The sequence below is a fragment of the Podarcis pityusensis genome, assembly GCF_964106645.2.
Source record: "Podarcis pityusensis genome assembly, chromosome: 1".
Lineage (NCBI taxonomy): Eukaryota > Metazoa > Chordata > Lepidosauria > Squamata > Lacertidae > Podarcis > Podarcis pityusensis.
The window spans coordinates 89483694-89499218 of NC_138028.1; the positions used below are offsets into that span (position 1 = coordinate 89483694).

At 43.8% G+C, this 15525-nt stretch overlaps 1 long non-coding RNA gene across 1 annotated transcript; it reads left to right on the forward strand.

Moving 5' to 3' along the window:
- The first annotated feature begins 423 nt into the window (after window positions 1-423).
- Window positions 424-12176, forward strand: LOC308479579. The gene is made up of 3 exons (XR_013987736.1): window positions 424-860; window positions 1530-1656; window positions 12001-12176. It is a non-coding gene; the product is annotated as an uncharacterized lncRNA (long non-coding RNA).
- Window positions 12177-15525: the final 3349 nt, after the last annotated feature.

The following is a 15525-nucleotide window of genomic DNA, read 5'->3' on the forward strand; positions in this document are numbered from 1 at the left end:
ATAGATATGTCAGTACTTTGACACACATCCTGCCAGGGAGGACCCATGCAGTTTGCACCAGTTACATAGTAGGAAGAAGAGATGATCTCCACCCCTTACTACCTTGGTCTCTCTCTCCCTTCTGTGTATCCCTCTCTGTTGGTGATAGACTGTAAGTTCCTCGGGGCAGAGTCTTGTTTGTGAAACTTTACATGCAGCTCTGAACAGTTCCATATGAACTGACTGTGCAGCAGCAGCAGCAGCAATAATACATTAAATGATGATTATGTTTTAATTATTACAGATATTCATAATTCAGTTCTTAATGGCAGTAATGTTATTAAACTGGTTTCAACTGAATCATTCCCATACTGGTAATATGATCTCCAGGTTAGAATCTGCTTCAGTGCTTCTTTTGGAAATCTACAGTTAGTACTTTTTTGCTCTCAAAAGCTCACTCAGGACTGACAAAACTCCATAGCAGAAACTGGTGTGCTTCTGTCTCCCTAACCGCCCACCCAAATCTTCCTGGACTAACTTTCTTCCTGGTATAACTTTTCACCAAAGTGTAAGGAATTTGAGAAACAGGAAATACACCCCGCTTTCCTCTCCCCTTCATTTTTCTAACGTTCAGTTGCCTCACGCCTGTTTTGCTACAGTTAGTGAAAACAAAAATGCATTGTGGCTAAATATAGTCTGACAGTTTGAGGCTTGGCTCTCATGTTACATAGACAGTTCCATTTCTGTATATTGAGTGAGGCAGTAATGTCCCAGGAAAGAGAAAGAGGGGAGTGGGGGAAGGATATTAAACAGCTAAAAACTTCTTTACTTTTTTTTTTTATGAAATACGATTAATTCCTACTTGAAACAACACTTTCTTGGTAAGTGAACAGTAACGATTCAGAAGTTTAAATCTGGATTTTATCTTCTACAAGGACTGTTATGTTTGGATTCCTGCCTCGACTTCTCCACATTCTCTCTCTCTGCCGATTTCCCACATCCACACTCACAAATGCAGGAAGGAAGGGAGTAACGTTTCAAGGACACACTTTAGAAAGTCAATCTCTTTGGATTCTGTAGATACAGATGTATCCAACTATATATAATAAAAACTTTGCAATAAACTTAAGCTAGGAGTTGTACAGTTTGCCACTATAGTATGGGGGGGGGGGAGAGAGAAATATCAAGTACTCACGCGGAGCAGATGTTGTACTGTTTTGAGAAGCCATCCTTTACGCATTCAAAACTGCCCCCCTCTCTCTCCGCCTGTCTTTTTTTAAAATTATTTTTTTTTTCTACTGACAGTCAGTCGGGCTTCCCTATCCGCAGTCCAAAGGCAGATGAAGCTGCAACAGCTGGCCGGACTGGGAGAAACCAGGAGAGAAAGCAGCTCTTGTTCCGGAGCTTCTTGTCTGGTTCTTGACCATTTACCACTGGAAAAGGAAACAGCACATGTGTCATTCAGTTTGGCCTCTCCAGCTCACACGAGGAGGAGGAGGGGAGGGGCACCAGTTTGCAGATAAGCACTAACTTTTTTTCCCCCCCTTTAGCCCTTCTATCCCTCAGTTAACCAGGACCTTTCCACCTCCAGCAAGCAACAAGTTGAGACAAAGGCATCTTACTTTCAAATCGAGAGCCCAATGCATCTCATGCCAGCAATGTATAACGTAATATAAGGTAAAAAAAAGAGTGAGTTTTCAGGGGAGGAGGGTGGGAAATGGTTACGCTGCCAAAATTGTGCAGGGGAGAATTTAACAATAGGACTTTCATTTTCTCTCTTTGCTGTGGCAGCTTTTCTGACTCTCTGCACAGAGAGCTCCCTGCCCCCACCCCCGGTCCCCTATGTTCAGCTTTGAGATATATGGTTGTGTCTGTTTGTTTCTGAGACCTGAAGGCAAAGGAAACATAGCGTCAGCGAGCAAAAAGCAGCGTGAATGAAGCTGTGTGCTTGGTCCACTTTGGCCTTTGGCTAAACAGGTTTTGCAGGTTTGGGGGAAGTGTTTCCCAAACTGATGACACTAATTTATCCAGGGGATAAAAGTGGGAGGAAAGAAATTGGTGGCATACACTGGTGTGATAAGAAACAGGAGCTATAAATTGCAAGGTCCCCAGTCCTAACCTCTCCTCTGCCATGAGATCATGATATAACTTTGGGTCTTCTCGAGCACAACTTCTCAGACTCAGCTTCCTCCTTGCCCTCTGTGTTATGTTAATGATAGTACTTGCCTATCTTGCAGGGCCGATGTAAGTCAGGGGCTGTCAACATGGTGCCTGCAGGCTCAGTCGGTAGAGCATGAGGCGCTCAGTCTCAGGCTTGTGGGTTGAAGCCCCACATTGGGCATTGCAGGGGGTTGGACTGGGTGACCCTCAAGGTCCCTTCCAACTCTACAATTTTTGATACTTTGATTCTATATTTGTTTTGTTTTGTTTAAAAGCATTTATAAATTGCCTAATATTTTAAATATCTCTAAGTGATATACAATATAAAAACAAACAATAACATTAAACAAAAATGCCTCATAAAACCAACAAAGCAGTAGCATAAAAGCATATAAAAACCAGAATTCAGAGAATTCAAATACATAAAACAGGGTCTGGTATTATGGGTAAGGGAAAGTATGGGCAGAAAGATAAGCCTTTATAAAGACATCTGAAGCAACTGGTGGTTTCATGTATGACAAAGTTGAAAGGCATTCCATAGTACAGGAGCTATAGCAGGAAAATGCCCATTTTGGAATTACTAACCTATCGTATTCTGTAGGGTGTTGTACCACAAGTGGAATTTCCCCAGATAATCTAAGTGATCTTGCATATCTATACAAGGACAGGCCATTTTTCAGGTGACCTGGGCTTCAGTGGTTCAGGGCTTTAGGGTTCAAGACCTTGAACATGGCCTAGCAGCTGATCAGTGGCTTCACTCCCCATCTAGCTTATCCTCATAACAATGTGGTATATGCTAGTTTCAGCTAGCTCAGTCACCCAGAAACTAAATGAAGATTTGAACCCAGTATCACAGTGTGCTGCAGATCCAGGACCCTGCTGACAAGTAACACCTGATATCGATGCTTCCGTACATTTACAGTATCACATAGCCCAGGGGAATGTTGCTCGAATGGCACTGTTTTCTTGATCTTCTGTCTGATTACAAAGTGCTTTCACAACTACCCGGGAAACAAGCCAGACAGTGCAGCAACACGGTGATTGTGTCATGATCACCCTGGCAGGGGAGCTAATGCAGAGCCCAACACAATTCGAGTTCAGAAGGCATAGTTTCTTCTTGCATTTTGATGAGAATCATTTTGGTGCCAGGTATTCCCATAGCACACTGTGACTTCTCTGCAAGGAAAGAGGATAAGCTGATGTGCATTCTGTTAAGTTGGAGATTAATATACAATGGTACCTTGGTTCTCAAATGTAATCCATTCTGGAAGTCCATTTGAGTTCTGAAATGTTTGAAAACCAAGGCCCAGCTTCCGATTGGTGTAGGCACCCTGGAAACAATAGCTGAAAGCCGCATTGGATGTTTGGCTTCCAAAAAACGTTCAAAAACCAGAACACTTACTTCTGGGTTTTCAGCATTCAGGAGCCAAAATGTTTGAGGATCAAGACGTTCGAGAACCAAGGTTCCACTGTATTAGCACCCTGATTCTCTAAGGTAGTGGTTTTCAACCAGTGTGCCATGGCACCCTCGGGTGCCTTGAATGAGGGTCAGGGGTGTTGCGGGCAACACTGACCACTGTCCCTCTTTCCTTCTCTACCTCCTCTGATGCGCTCTCATGTCTCTGCCTCCCAAAGGCTTGAATGACTGTTTGTTGCGGCAGTCCTGTCTACAAGCTCCACAGGCGAATGGTGCCTCTGTGGCTGGCCAGGGGGTGTTGGTTGCTAGGAACTGAGGTGGCCTCAGAGTAAGCAAGCAAGTGGGTGAGGGAGCCCAGCCAGCCAGTCCACCAGCCCTTGCTGTTGGGAATGGACAGACAAGTCCCAGGCCCCTGCAGGGCAGTGTGAGGAAATACTTCTCTTTGTGGCGGGGGGGTGGGGCATGCAGCTCAGAGACCAGGGGCGGCAGCAGCAGCTTCCCAGAGGACTCCTAAGGAGAGGGGAGAGGAGAAGAGGCTGAGGGAAGACTCCACAAGGGAGGGTGTTTGAAAAAGTGTGAGGCAAGTGGTGACATAACTGGGCTCCTGAGCCCCACAGGGGTGCCGCAGATAGAATGCAGTTGGTCAAGGGAGCTGTGGACTAAAGAAGGTTGAAAACCTCTGTTCTAAGGGGTTCAGAAAATCATTTTAGCCTCACAACTGCCTTCCTGTTTAGGTTAAATTGATAAGCAGAAATTGCACATGGCCGCACAATGAATGTCATTGTTAAGCAAGGATTTCAGCCTGTTTCCCACATCCAACATCATCATCATCAACAACAACAACAACGACAATATCTGTATCCTGTCCATCTTACTGGTTTACCCCAGTCACTCTGGGTGGCTTCTAACATATATAAAAACATAATAAAACATTAAACATTAAAAAGCACACAGAGATGGCGGAGCTGTTGCCCTTCATCTCATCAGCCCCAGTCAGCATGGCCAATGGTGAGGGATGATGGGAGTTGTAGTCCTGCAGCCCTCCAGCTTGTTATTCCTGTTTTGGCCTCTCACCCGCATCAGAAGCAGTTTTAGAATAGTATGACTGGAGTGGCTAAACTGAGTGCCATGCTGTTGGGGACACAGGCACAATGTTGTAGAATGGAGTGTGAGAGGCAAGGGAGCGCTGAATTTTAGTGCCACACAGGGCACCACCGAAATTTGAGAGCCCAAAGTCCACCCCTGACCACATTACCTTACTGTTTGTATAGCAAATAGGCTGCAGAACAGGAGTGGTTCAACATTTTTTTGGGGGGGGGAACCCCCCAATGATCTGTCTGGATAGACTTGCCTGAACAAAATGTTTCAGCATGCATTGGAAGCAGAACAACAAAGTAGCCTGCCTAATATGAATATGAATAATATGTGTAAAAGAGTCAAACCCCATGTGGTACTATATTTCTGCAGCATAATTTTTTATATATATTAATACATCATTATTTTTACAGTTATACACAAACTGGGAGTGCGTATGTGTATAATAGGCAAACAATAATGTGCATATTAATGCATATAATATGTGGAATTGACAATATTTTTTAGCAGAACTGGCTAAAATATAATAATATCCTTGCCTCTGAGATCAAGGAGCGAGGTGGGAATTAGAAAAATAATAATCCATGCGGATTAGCTTGACGTGTAGAGTTTCAGAAAAATCCCATCCCTAGCATTGTGCCATTACTGCCGTGATTGCCCTGTTTTTACTACTATTATTATCATATTATTTTATGTTGGAAACTTCTTTGGGACCACATGGGCGATCAATGGGTGGTAAATGTTACAAATACAAATGATGTTACAAATAATGTCAGAAGCACTGCAAGGGAGCATATGGGGTGTTAGGGTCGGGGTACTTCCTCTCGTGAGGGACACATCACGTTACTTCTGGGATAGTGCACATTGTGCATTCATCTCTCACCTATGGCTTCTAGAAGCTGTCAGCATGCAACAGAGGCCCCACCCTGGGAATGGCTTCAAATGTTCCGGTGAGTTCCAGCTGAAAAAAAGAAGAAAAAGCCCTGACTAAAACTGGCATTTTGTTGAGTACAATCTATCAGCCCCCAGGATACATCAGATATGGGAACTGTTTGGTTTATCTTTGCAGGCTTTTAACGTATGTCACAGGATGATGTAGGAGAAAAAGCCATGAACATGAATGGTGTGTGACACCAAAGAGAAAAGTGGATTAACAGAAGACTGACTATGGAGAATGCAGGCTGGGAATTTCAAAGTGTGATTTCTGGCCCTGCAGCTTACCAAACATCTGCATGTTCAGAACTTGATATTCAGCTGGATTTTTAACCTTATTGGAGGCTTAGAGCCTCCTATCGCTGGCCCCATATTACCGTGGGTTCATCAAGGGCTGTCCTTGTTCCCCAAGGGAAATATCCATATTAGACCATTCCCAGTCCCACTTGAACTGGGCTAAATGTAGAGCATGGGATACACACTGAGAACAAACAACAGCCTAATTCTCTTTCTTTCCTTCTGACCTCAAATGCAACTTCCCTCAGGGAAGCTGAGAAATAAGACAATGAGGAAACAAGAACGGGACTGCTGTGCCATTAAATTATTAAATTCCTCCTTGTCTGAACTTTCCTCTTACGCTTATATGCTGCAGGCAGTAAAAGCTGTGAAAATGAGGCAGCTAAAAAGGAGTGTAAAAGCAGCTTTTTGTTGAAAGGGAGTCGGATGGGCAGGATGAGGAAATTTCCCATGAAGCAGTCTGGACTGTCCTGGAACAGGGACCTAGGTGGATTGCTCTTAGAAAGGAGGAAGATTGCCTACTGCAGGAGATGAACCCATGGAGGAATGTGACACGCAGAAGCAGTGGCGGTAGCTTGCCACCACAACCACGGGTACCCAGGGCCACACACACCGTGGGAGTGTGCACGACGAGGTCAGCACGCCCAACGCCACCCACTTCCGACATCCACGTGCAAGTGACTTCAGCACGCCTCGCACACACTGCCGAGCATGCTGATGCCAGACGTGTGTAGCACAATGTTTGGGCTGGGTGTGAAGGGGGTCAGGGTAGAGAGGGGACAGAATGTCCTCCAAGAGGAAAAGCCTGATTTAGAAACAGGCTTGTGTGTTTAAAAAGCCTGCTAATTATGTGCCAGGAGAATCTAAAGGCGAAGACTGTTTTAGGAGTAGTAACAATGGAACTGGATTCCTCATCCACAGTGTGAGCCCAGCTTTCCAACTAGAGATGGACAAATGTGTCAGTTTTGGTTTCTTTCAGTTTCTCATTTTGCCCCTCAATCTTCAAGTCAGTTCTCCACATTTGTCAACTATTTAGTGAGAATTTCTCCCAATGAACACATTTCACTGCAATTTTGACTAATGGAAATGGACACATTATTGTCAACATTTTTCCATAATATAGTGCATTTCACATGTTATTTTCTCTCTCTCTCACACACACACACACACACACACACTGTGAGCTTTACTCTAGCACATGCATTGGTTAGAGAATTGCATTGCAAAATTCAGAGAAGTGTGAATTTCAAAGGATGGTTGTGCTTTCATTTACTTACTGGTTCAAAAAGTGCAAATTAGGTAGTCTCTCATTAAAATGCAAACAAAACTGATTTCCTTCCCCATTTCCAGCACCAGTAACATGTGTACAACACCCCCCCCCCCCGCCATGAGATTATTTGATTTTCCTTTCCTTTTCTTTGAAATTTTGGTTGCGGGTTTTAGTCAGATTGGCTAAAGAGTATTTAATCCTCTGATATGGCCAGGTTACAACTCTAGGGTTCCACCTCAAAAGTTTAACAAGTTGTTTGTTTTTTAGTGCCTTCTATCTGCCTGCTGCACTGTGAGTAAAGATTTCACAGGGCCAGTTCTAATAATAAATTGCATACTGATCATTTTTTTCTACCAGAGCAGGGGCACATTCATGTTATATCTGATTGGCTTTCGTTCAAGATTTTCCAAGTTGCAGAAGGCAAAGAAGAAAAACACGGCAGCAAGCTTGTATGGCATGTTTATAATCAGTGCCTAAAACAAATCAGCCTCCCGGAGGCATCAAGAAAATATTTACTGATTACAGCATTCTCAACACCAAGGTTTTCTTTATATGACTATTTTGGAGGACATTCATCCTGAGAGTTTCCTGTTTTCATCCTTTGTGTGATGAACAGTTGCCAACACCAAACGTTGCTCAGAGTCAGGAATGAACTCCTCTCCTAATCAAAACATTTGAAGGAAAGGGTTTTTTTCCTCATGTGTCTTTCTTTTTGCTTTTGATTTGTTGCTTTACTGCAACAAGAGAAGGGTACTGTATAGCACTGGGATCCACATGTTGATAGGTCTCTTTCACCAGTGTGTATGGACATAGAAATTATCTCAGATTTAGGAATTTAGAAAGTTGCCTTATGTGAGTCAAACCATTGGTCCATCTAAAGGTAAAGGCAAAGTTAAGTCCAGTTAAAGGTAACTATGGGGTTGCAGCGCTCATCTCATTTTCAGGCTGAGGGAGCCAGCGTTTGTCCACAGACAACTTTCTGGGTCATGTGGCCAGCATGACTAAACTGCCTCTGGGGCAATGGGACACAATGATAGAAACCAGAGCGCACGGAAATGCTATTTCCCTTCCCACCACAGCAGTACCTATTTATCTACTTGCACTGGGGTGCTTTTGAATTGCTAGGTTGGCAGGAGCTGGGACTGAGCAACAGGAGCTCACTCTGTTGCAGGGATTTGAACCGCCGACCTTCCTATCGACAAGCCCAAGAGGCTCAGTGGTTTAGACCACAGCACCACCTGCATCCCTTTGTGCTCACTGGCAGCTGCTATCTAAGATCTCAGACAGTGGCCTCTTTTCCAGCTGTGTCAGGAGATACCAGGGGTTGAACATGATACTTTCAGCATGGCCCTACCAAAGTTTCGTGGCTAGTGGGGCTATTTCAATGTGTGGAGTAAGATTCTCAGTAAGTTTCAAGACCCATACTTTCCATATGTTGTTGGACTACAGCTCCCATCATCCCTGACTGTAAGCCATGCTGTCTGTGTATGACAGGAGTCCAACAACATCTGGAGGGCCATATCCGTCCCTTGTAATAATTACAGCAATAGCTAGTATCAACACCAGTCACCAGTGGCGGAGCTTCATGCTCTGGCACCAGGGGACGGAGAGCAGGTGGGGGTGTGACTGGTGCACGTCCCGGGGCATGGCGCACATCCTGGGGGTGTGGCGCACTGCCCAGAGGGGCATGGCATGCATCCTGGGGGCATGATGCGCCGCCTGCAGGGGCATGGCGCCCAGCATAGGCGGGGGTCAGCCACTATGGCACCCCACCAGGATCACGCTGCCAGGGGCGGTGTGCTCCCCACACACCCCTCTTCCTTTGCCAGTGCCAGTCACCACCACCCATCCTTCCTTTTTTAAAAATGTAAATTAAACCATATTTACTCTGTGTCCTGTGAGAGCTGCTTCCTTCTGCAGGCCTATATCAAACTGGTCTGGGAGGATGGGGTTCTGACTGACTCCAGCTACAAAAGCTGCTGCTGCTCATGGGGCCAGAGACAACCTTACATGGGAGTCTTGCAAGACCCGCTGGTTAGAATGCCTACAGTCTCTAAGGATCAGGAAATTGTTTACAAGGTTTTGTGGAGGTCAAGATTTAATTTTGGAGATGCTTAATTTTTGTTAAAATAAAAAAAAATTAAAAATTGTTCAGTAACACCTTAGAGACCAACTAAGTTTCCTCCGGGTATAAGCTTTCGTGTGCATGCACACTTCTTCAGATACTTCAGATAATTTTTGTTGTTATTGGTATTATGTTTTTGTACAGTGATTGTTGACCTTATGAATTCTATAGGGATTGTTTGACCTCATTGCATACTTAGTGAGACATTTTCATGTATCCTTTTAAACTACTTACATTTCATTATACATTTGGAAACATGTAAATTTTTGATGTTTTAAGCTGCCTTGAGCATGGCTTAACTATAGAAAGACAGTGTACAGATAAGTTATGGTGAGGCATTCAGAGCTAGGCGTAGGCATTCAGAGCTAGGCCTTAACTGGATCCTCTTAACTGTTAAGAGCTATAGTCATTCAGTGTGCAGAACAGGGGTGTGCAATGCATACTGTCCAACTCCCGAATGAGTCACATGACCTGCACCTCGCTCTCATCCCCCCAAAAGCATTTTTTTTGGGGGGGGGGAGTTCTCATGCAGTACCCAAAATGACCACCGTGGTCTCGCACAAAATAAACCTGGGATGCCCCTTTTTTCTGGGGCACTTGGCAGGTATTGCAATGCATTATCAGATGGTGTTGTGGGGCAGAACTACGAAAAGATCCTTTCAGACACTGGCATTCCTACAACTTATTTTGATGGGTTTGGGGTAGGGTAGGGGCAAGGATGGGGCTGTATGGATGCACTGGTAGAAGCACCAGATTGGTTTTTCCAGTGTAGCCATGTAGCTGTGACTTCACTGCTCCACGTAAACAGTAGTGATGCTAGTGTCAAAAAGATGGCTTCACAGCCACCTGAGTCAGGAGATTGTTCTAAGAATGGGTGATACATGAACAATTCATTTTTGTTCACTGGAAGTACTAATTAAATGCATATTTCATCATACTTGGATTAGGCTCCTGTGTTTGCTCTTTCTAAACAGTAGGTTTTTCTGCTTATATGGCTTTCAGTGTTTAGAGGGGGGAAATTAGTCTCTTGCTTTCAACAGATCTGTCATTTATACATATTGTCAAGATTGAAGTGATGATGTTGACTGTTTTTCTCCAAGTTACATTCTTTAGCACGATTTTGAAACAGGAGGTTGACTCCTCCAGGAGAACAGAGAGAAGATCTTTCTCTTGGCCCTCCTGAAACTTCCCTGGAAATCATGACACACTGATCCTGTAATGCAATCTTTTCTTTGGCATTGTTCAGGCAAGAACCTCCCCATCCTTCCTTCCCCCACACCCAGCATGGCTTAAATGGAAAAAATAATCTGCAAACAAGGGAAAACTTGGATCATGCATTCCTATTCACCTTCTCACAGAGAAAGGAGGAAAAATATAGGCATGAAGAAGTAAACAAGCACCAGACATCATCATCATTTTGCATCCCAAAAACTGAATAAAAACAATTAAACCCCAAACACACAAAAATCTGATTATTATTTTTTAAAAGCAATACCCAAGGCAGAGACCTATTTATCCAGCTGGGAAAGCTTATATGGGCAGAAATGTCAGTTGTTTCTGGAAAGTGCAGATAGTGGACGCCTGTTGCTTCTCCGCAGAAATGCTGCCAGGTTAGTCATAGAACCAGGAGTCCTGTAGGGGTCTTGTAATCCAGCCTCTCTTGTCCAACCACTGCATGAGGGCCTCCAGAGAGGATCAGACCACTGCCCCTCAATGTAATTTCCACAGCTATATTGCTCTTACTATCAAGACTCCCCTCCCTCACATTACAGTCGTACCTTGGATCCTGAACACCTTGGTACTCAGACGTTTTGGCTCCCAAACCCCGCAAACCTGGAAGTGATTGTTCCAGTTTGCAAACATTCTTTGGAAACCAAACGTCCAACTGGGCTTCCTCAGCTTCCGATTGGCTGCAGGAGCTTCCAGAATGGATTCCGTTCGACTTCCAAGGTACAACTGTATTATTACTACTACTAATTTATTTATATCCCACCTTTTCCCCTGCTGGGTTCAAGGCGCCGTACAGCTAAAAACAAGAACCACTAAAAAATAAATCATTATAATAGAATTAAATGCAGATAGAATTTAAAAAACACACACATTTACATATAAAATATGTTTAAAATATAACAATAATTACAATAAAAACACCACGGCACCAGCCCGTTAATTAAAAGCAGCCAATTCCCCAAAGCCTGTTGGAACAAGAAAGTCTGCACCTGCCAGGAGAAGGGCAACATGGAGGGAGGCTCTCTAGGGAGGGAGTTTGAAAGTCTGGGAGCAGCCACCAAGAAGGCCCTCTCCCGCATCCCCACCAAGTGTGCCTGTGAGGGTGGCAGGACTGAGAGATGATCCTCCCCCGAAGATCTCAGAACCTGGTCGGGTTCATATGAGAGAATATGGTTTCTCAGATATGCTTGGACCTAAGCTGTGTTCATCCAAAACCTATTCTCCTGTAACTTCAGCCTGTTAGATCTAGTCTTGCCTCCATGGACAACAGAGGAGCCTCTTCTTTCCTTCATCTATGTTGCACCCCATCAAATATTTGAAGAGTGCTGTCATGTCCCCCATTTTTAAGTCTTCTTAGCTCCTTCAGATAACAGTTCCTTCAACTTTCTCATATCTCTTGCTTTCTGTACTGTTGATACATCTTCATTGTTTCAAGTGGGGGGACTTAATTCCAAGTAAGTGCATCACAATGCCAGTTCCCATCTAATCTTTTAGAACACAGTCCATTGGATTATAAAAGTAACAGCAACATGAACAAAACTCCTGTTAGTGGTCCTGGTCCTCCTTGACTTCGTTCCACCAGAAGCCATGCATTGAGCATTGTGGGTCTGATCCTGCGGAACTCCCTTCCTGTTGAACTTCATGCACTTGCCAAAGTCCCTCCTATATCAGCAGGCTGGAGATTTTCTGTTTTTATTATTTATTTATTTATTTTTGACTCATTTTTACCTCCTGTATGTGTTTTGTAAACTGCATGCACACCAGTTAGAAACTTCATTGATTAAGTGGCAAGTAAATAGCTGAAATAAAATAAATGAATAAACAAACAAAATGAATGAATAAACAAACTCTTGCTCTGTCTCTTTCTCCTCACACTCTCTCTATATGGGGCAGGATTTAACTAATGTGCCGCACCAGCAGAAGCCTGCACAAAGACTTCCATTCACACATTGGGATCTTTCTCTTGTGCACCCTTGTGCACCCAAAATTTGCTTATGAGTGTCAGGAGAGCTCACAGAACAATGCACAGGGGGAGCAGAGGGGGATCATTCCATGTGACAAGCTGAAATGTCTACATTGACTGGAAGATGTGGGGGACATTCATAATCCTCTCCAGAGAACCTAGGGATTGCACCTGGGAGCTTCTGCCTGCAAAGTAGATGGTCCACTTCTGAGGTATGGCCCTCCCAAAGAAGGAGAAGAAACACTGGTTTGATGCTTTCATGCCCTGCTTTTAGGCACAATGGAAATATCTGGCTAATAGCTATTAGAGCGAGGGTGTTCGGGTAAATGGTTTCTCATGTGATCCACTAGGGCTCTCCTTATGTCATCATGTTCTATCAATTTACATTCCAGATGAGTTGTGCCCCCATGTAATTTCTGGTGCCTCAGAGAAAAGGGGGAAATGCTTCATAAGTTCAACAGCTCCATCTTAAAATTAATGAGATTCCTTGCTCCTACAATTTCACGTGTATTATTCTTTTCTTTATAGCTTTGTTGCTTTTGCAAGGTGACTGGCCTGTGTTAAAAATCTTAATTTTCACATCCTCCAGTCCATGCATGCAGAAGTGTGTATCTCATTAACGGGGCTGGACAAGCACAGCAATTAAATTAAATTACCATAATAGCTTAGATATTAGTGACAACGAGGTGAAATTATAGTACTAAGAATGACTTCTCCCTGGGCTGCTTTGTAGGAGTCATTGGAAGAAAAAAAAAAATGTTAAATTCCAGTATTGCTTCCTGTAGTATCTGCTTTTGCTGACAATACCTGTGGTGGATTAATTGCCATGCCCTTTTTATGTCTAGCTCTTGCATTATATATAATAATAAATTCAAATTCCTGGAAAGTGCTTAGGCCACAGTTGGCAATTCAGCTCTGTTGATGGTACCTGTTCCTCATACCTCAGCAAAGCAATGAGGAAACCTACTTGACATTGGCCAATGACAATGGGCAGATCCACACCATAGTCTTGAAACACATCCAACACACATTTAATTTCCCCCAGAGAATTGTGGGAAGAGTTGTTTGCTGAAGCTGCTGAGAATTGTAGCTCTGTGAGGGGAAACTATAGTTCCCAGGATTATTTGGGAACAAGTTGTGTGTTTTAAATGTATGGTGTGATTCTGCCCATTGCATCTGCTGGTCTCACGGACTTGCTAATGGTCCAAAACATCTCTGCATAACTCACTACCACTTAAGGATAGCCATAGGGGGTTGGACTCGATGGCCCTTGTGGTCTCTTCCAACTCTATGATTGGTTAAGCCAGATGCATTTTTGTTGTTGTTAAAACTCTCCATCTTTCCTTTTAGTACTGAGTTCCTGAATAAAGTACACTGGTGCATGTAAATACAGAGTGATATAACTACATTGGATTTGCTTTATTTTTTCATAAATTCTAATGACTTGTCAAGCATGCTTGGTAATGAGGGATGGGGAGAGGATTTTGGTTAGGCTGCTAGCTTCAAACCTTCTCACACTTACGATCTATAGTGGTATAATTGCCCCCTTCCCTGATTTTTTGGCATGCTGCCACACAATGGCATTATTATCCAGCTAATATTTCTTAATCATACACTAATACAGAAAAGCTTTTTCTTTAACCACAAGAAACTGACTTTGTATTTTAATCAGTGTGGCATGTGTACAAGCAGCATCCTACTTTCTGAGTGGAGGGGGTGAGGATTGATGGACGTGCTTTGGGAGATGTCTCTTTCATGCCACTTCCTTCAGAATGGGGCAAACTGTCAGTCTGCAAGCTCAGTTCGTAGGAGCGATATGGCAGATAGAGTTGATGGTATGGAGTCAAAGTACCGTCCATGGCAGGGAACATTAGCTGCAGAAAAAAATTCATAACAACAAGCAGATTCACCATAGCTCAGGCAGACACATAGTTCCTCTTCTAATCTCCTAGAGTCCTATGGGATTAGAATTCCAGAATACTAGGCATTAGAGAAACAGAAAAGCCACAAAAGGACTGTTCCTATGAGAGGCATATCTAGGGTCCCTTGCACCCTTGGCAAGGAGCTGAATCGGCACCCACTCCAAGAAAAAAATATCTGTAGTTTACTGCAATTGCCACTTTACTACGTTTTATGTGATCCGAGTTTTATGTGATCTGAGTTTTACGTGATCCGAGTTTTATGTGATCCGAGTTTTTATGTGATCCGAGTTTATGTGATCTGAGTTTGACCAAACTGCGGGAGGCAGTGGAAGACAGAAGTGCCTGGCGTGCTCTGGTCCATGGGGTCATGAAGAGTCGGACATGACTAAACGACTAAACAACAACAACATGTGATCAGAGTTATCTACGGAGATCATCTGTTAGGGCAACCAGAGCCATCTCGGTCCCAAAACCACGACGGAAACCGGACTGAAATGGATCTAAAGCCGATGTTTCTTCCAGAAACCTACCAAGCTGTTCAGCAACCGCTCTCTCAATTACCTTACCCAGATATGGAAGATTTGAAACTGGGCGGTAATTGGATAGGTCTAAGGGATCTAATGAAGTTTTCTTTAAGAGTGGACACACTACTGCTTCCTTCAGTTCCCCTGGGAATGTCCCCGTGTCAAGGGACAAATTGATAATTTCAACCAGGGGGGTCTGCGCAACATCTGGACACTCCCTAATCAGCCAAGATGGGCACAGATCAAGGAGGCAGGTGGTGGGCCTACCAACTTGGAGGAATCCATCCACATCAGCAGGGATTATCTGATCGAAATGGTCCAACACTGGACCTGAAGTCAGTCGAGGGGCCTCCAGTTCAGTCACTGTATCTAAATTGGCAGGGAGGTCACGGCGGAGCAACAGGACTTTCTCCGCAAAAAAGCTCGTGAATGCCTCACAGCTGTGGGTCGAATTTGTGCTTAAATTTGGTTGTCCTCCTAAGGACGTTATTGACCTAATTATTCTAAAAAGTTGTGCCGGGCGAGAGCTAGCAGATGCAATGGAAGCTGCAAAGTAAGATTTCTTAGCAGCTTTCATAGCCATCTCATAGGCTTTCATAAGCATCCTATA